This window comes from Rhopalosiphum maidis, chromosome 3 (assembly GCF_003676215.2).
Source record: "Rhopalosiphum maidis isolate BTI-1 chromosome 3, ASM367621v3, whole genome shotgun sequence".
In the NCBI taxonomy this organism is placed as follows: Eukaryota; Metazoa; Arthropoda; class Insecta; order Hemiptera; family Aphididae; genus Rhopalosiphum; species Rhopalosiphum maidis.
The window spans coordinates 61117239-61122402 of record NC_040879.1 but is presented as its reverse complement, the minus strand read 5'-3'; the positions used below and the strand labels follow the sequence as shown (position 1 = coordinate 61122402).

At 24.2% G+C, this 5164-nt stretch overlaps 1 pseudogene; it reads right to left on the bottom strand.

Moving 5' to 3' along the window:
• The window catches only part of LOC113558045, an 11198-nt pseudogene extending 9230 nt beyond the window's left edge, over positions 1-1968 (bottom strand).
• Positions 1969-5164: the final 3196 nt, after the last annotated feature.

Below are 5164 nucleotides of genomic sequence, written 5' to 3'. Positions count from 1 at the left end.
AAATAAAACGCTACCACACCTGACAAATTTTTTGTTTATCAAACTTGTTTTAATAAGATTAAAATTTATTGAAAATAATCCCGGGTGATTATTTTATCATAAACACTCATTATTCCAAAAAGTATTCATGTCTTTGAAAATATTTTTTATGTAGTTTCAAGTTGTTAAAAAATATGTTTATTAAAAATTATATTTTTAAACATTTTTTATTTTTTTGAATAACAACATAGGTTTTTATTTTCGTATTCTAAAACAGAATAATTTACTGAGTACTTTGATATATAAAAATACTCAGAAAATTATTCTGCTTTGTAATATAAAATTAAAACTATGTTTTCATTCAAAAAAGTAAAAACTTAAACAATTATAAGAATAAAAAAATATTTAAAAAATATAAATTTTAATAAAAACGTTATTTTTTTAACAACTTGAAACTATGTAAAAAATATTTTCAAAAACATTAATACTTTTTGAAATAATGAATGTTTTAATGATAAAGAATCACCCCGTATATTCCTTTAAAAAATTATAAGAAAAAGGGTGGGCAAGTGTGGGTATCGATCTGCTGTATAGTAGAGATGGAAAGTAGGTCACTATAATGGATGTGTTAAATTTGAATGCAACGACAGGTATCATTGTATACGAAAAACGATTCTGATCGAAGATGATTTGTTGGTCTAGGATATATATTAATATTATCACCTATAAGTATTTAAATTATAATTTATTTTTTCAACTACTGATGAAAATTTCAAGTTTCTAAGACATACTTTTCGTATGTAAATAATAATGAAAAAAATTGGTTTGCGCGGCAATACAACGTGAGTCGAGAACTCAATAATTTTACTAAATTATAATTATAATATGTATTCAACAACAAGATATATTTAATTTTAAATCACACAATCTTCTTAAGCACATACTTATGAAAAAAATCTGATACTTCGTTCGGCATCCGTAGCGTCAGTCGTCAGTCGGCACAATTGGAAATTACAGAATTATATAAAACTATCCGCTAAACAATGTATTTATTATTATTTAATGTGAATAAAAACTAAATTTAAGATCCTAAAGTATAAAAAAATTTAATTGTTTTGATCGTTTGACATATTAATTAAGTAAATTGATTTTTATTTCGTGATTTGGGGGGGGGTATCGCTCCCATGGCCTCGCTTATATCCGCGCCTATACGTTTTTATGTTTCTATTCCGTGATTAACAGTTTATATGATTTTAAATTAAACTAAAAACCGATAGCGTGTTTAATACACGTCCAGGATATAATATTATCTGTATTGATTCTGTAAAATAAAACAGTGTATTTTTTCTACGCGTGTAAATAATATATAAATTTAAGAAAAAAAGTCAAGCGAACTGCCGGATATAGGTATTAATGGTATTATATATACACATTTATACATATTATGGACAATTTGTCGCATTATTACTTCGTGTGTTCGAAAATCTACCACTTTAGCAGGGTGTCATTTGACCGATGTATTATGGGACATATTTGGCGAAGTCTGCAGTGGCGTCGCAGAGACGACGTTTTTGTTAATATTCTGTATAGGCGCCAATGAACATATTATTACAATTTCTATAACAATAATTAAGTTGTATATAGAACGTATATTTAATATATTTTTGTGGTGTACCGTGTACCTACCTAAGACCTAACTATATTCATGCACGGATTTCTGTCGTCAAGATAATAAACATAAATAACAATTATGCTGACAACTGCAACCTCATTGAACGTTTAATCATAGTTATTCATTTATGTATATGTATATATATTTTTAATATCAGATAAAATATTAATATTTGTTAGTATAAGGCACTACAAATATATGGTCTACTTAACTTTGCAAAACGTTCAATTTTTCTTAGAGATAATATAAGTTATTTTAAAAAATATAAAATTAAAAGTGATAAGGGCTCTTACAGACACCAACATTGCTTTCTTCATTTTCGGAAAATATAAGATTGAATTATAAGAATTTTCCTATATAAATGCTATGTTGAATAAACCAAACTTTAAAATTATTATTAAATAATAAAAATCAACAAAGAATATTAAAATGTTTAATTTTAGCAAATTTAATTGATTGGAATCCAAGTTACAACTCATAAAATATTGTGAGAATAAATTTTTATCATTGGAAAATATTCAATTAATACATATACATTATTATATTTCACAGATATTGTATTCATTGTATTTGCACATGTTGATTTGAAAAAATCTTACTGTGATATGTAATAAGCTTAATAGAATTTAAACTATACTATCAGTTACCAGTGTACTTATTGTGTTTGCTTAATTTTAACAGGATATACGACTTACCATGCACTCTGAATTAACTTTTTTGATTATTGTAAATAAACCATAAAAAATGGTTTAATCAAAATTATCAATACTAATTTTTAAAAAAATAAAGTTTATTAACTATGCAACAACCGCTTTAAATCTAGATATTTTCTTTTCCATGTTCAATAGGTACCTACAATTCAACACTAGTATAATAGAATAGTTTACAAAAAAAAATAAATAATTTTCAGTAGATATCTAGATAAAAGTTTCAATTATTTATCTTCATCTATATTCTATATACTTCAAGATTTTATCTTCATACAAAACTAGTTAGATATTTATAGACTGGTAAGGCTCAGTATTTATTTTTTTTTTCAAAAATTTGTGTGGAACACTTATAGTATTTTGGAATTTAATAAGACTATTTTTAGGGTAAAAAGCATATTGTAGAATGAATTTATGATAATCATTGTTAGATAAAAAGGCCAATAATTACCTCATGTATTTTTTTGATGTACTTTTGGTAACTACAGATATTGTATCTTTAACTATTATCATATATTATAAAATAAATGTATAATTAAATATGGCGATATTTAACTAATTTGTTTGTATACCTATAAATAAACAACACATTTTTGTTTTTAATAAGGTGCTATGGTACGCATTAAATACATTGCACATACTAATAAATATTTTCTCATAAATGTACATATTTTGATGTTCATATGTAAATTATCAGACACAAAAATAGGAGAATATACATATAACAACCTTTGTTAGGAACATCAATTCTTTGTATTATGGATACAATTGGTAACAAAAAATGTTTAAAATTAAATGTACTATGTACAATAATGTTTAAAAGTATTGTCATGTTTTTAAGTTAGAAATGCAAAAAAAAATATATAGTAATTAAAATTTATCCAATTGGTCTCAATTAATTTGTATACATAAAGATATAAGTTGTAAAGTAAAATATAGGATATTAAGTATAACATTATAATTTTGTAATGAATGTAATTCTTATGTTGATTTTTTCCGATAGAGAAAAATACATTCATCTCCTTCAAGATCTAAGCTCTCCATTGTATCCATGTACTTAATTTATCACCATCTAGCTCCAATGCAAACGAGTCTAATTCAATACTTAAAATTTCTTTAGTTTAATATACATAATTGACATTTTGTCAGTTGTCCCCATTTCTATATTTATTGGTCTGCCGGCCGCTTGTTTTATTCGATATTTCATCAATTTTTCTTTAGCTCGTGGAACATAGGGTGAACATTAGGGTTTTCACAAAATCTTTTATGGCCTTCTAAAAATTAAATAAGACAATTATTACAGTTTATTATAAAATGATAATAAAACTAAAATGTAACCTATTGTTGTTTAAATTTTTAAATCTAATCTTTACGTTAATAATCTTAGAAAATATAGCGATAATAATATATATCCGTGGTATAAACTAAACAATCTTTTGTAGATTATTTGGGCATAAATTAATTTAATTTAATGCTAACTATGTATAATAAAAATATTCATGTTGACTCAATTAATGGAAAAAATAGTTTAAAGCTATTATCAAAATAATTATAATAATAATAATAATTAAATATAAAAGTTTGCATTCTGTATTGCCACTATATAATGTAGTGTTTAATGGTATCTTACATTTTAATTGGATAATTAAGTCTTCATTATTATTATTTTTAGAAAAAGATTTTAAATTTTTCAAATTGTCTTGAATGTCCAGTCATAAATTGAGGAAAAAAAACCATCACAACTCTAGATCATATTCTTATAAAAATTAACAACCTAGCTTAACCTGATTTAGGATTACACTTAGGTACTTACAAATATACTATTAATAAATCAGCAAAATTTTCTAAAGATAACACCCTAAACTACTATATCTAAATACTTTGCTGTTTGGAAAGTTGGAAAATTTGTCTACAGTAGATTAGCTACGTCTCTTGATATTGCTTCTTTCATAATCAATATTAAATATTGAATTCCCTTAATTTAAATAACTAAGTTTATTAATCACTAATTTGATTTTAGAATATTTTATAGTTATATTTCTGCCCGAGGTCTATTTGAACTTAAAATTGTAATTTGGTTAAAAAAAATTTATATAAATGAACACTTTCATAGTTTTTATGACATTATCCAAAACACATGGGTTAATTTTATACCTACTACTTTGTTTATATGTGTGATGTATTCGTCTTACAAACGTACAACATACTATAATTATAAAATTATCATTATTCACTTCATATTCAAAATGTCTATTTAAGCTTCAAAATGCTAATATATTGCTTTTAAATTGTACAATAAGTGTCAATTCACACTTATTTAAAATATAACAGTGTAAAATGAATTATTGTGAACATAATAATTGCTATATTGTACTTTTGTAAGACAGACTGGCATCCTCTAAATATTTAGCTATTGTTAAATTTTCTAAATGGTAACATTAACAGTGACAGATAAATATACATACAATTTTAAATTATAATATTAACAATGACATCTGTTTCATTATAATTCATTGAATCTGTTGTAACTTTTGGTGAAAGAATCTTTTTGTGTAGAAACAAACGAACATATAAAGGATCTATACCTTCTAATTTTTCAAAATGTTCGTAAACACTTGAGATTGACTGAAACTTATGATATATTATAATATAATTAAATATATAAATATTAATAACAGCTAACAAAAAAATGTCTTACCTGTCTAAGAGAAAAGTATACGTGTGATTTTGTTGCCAATAGACTTTAACATTTATAACACAATGTACTCGAGCTATGGCATCTTGGTATAAATCTTCTTCAATCTGT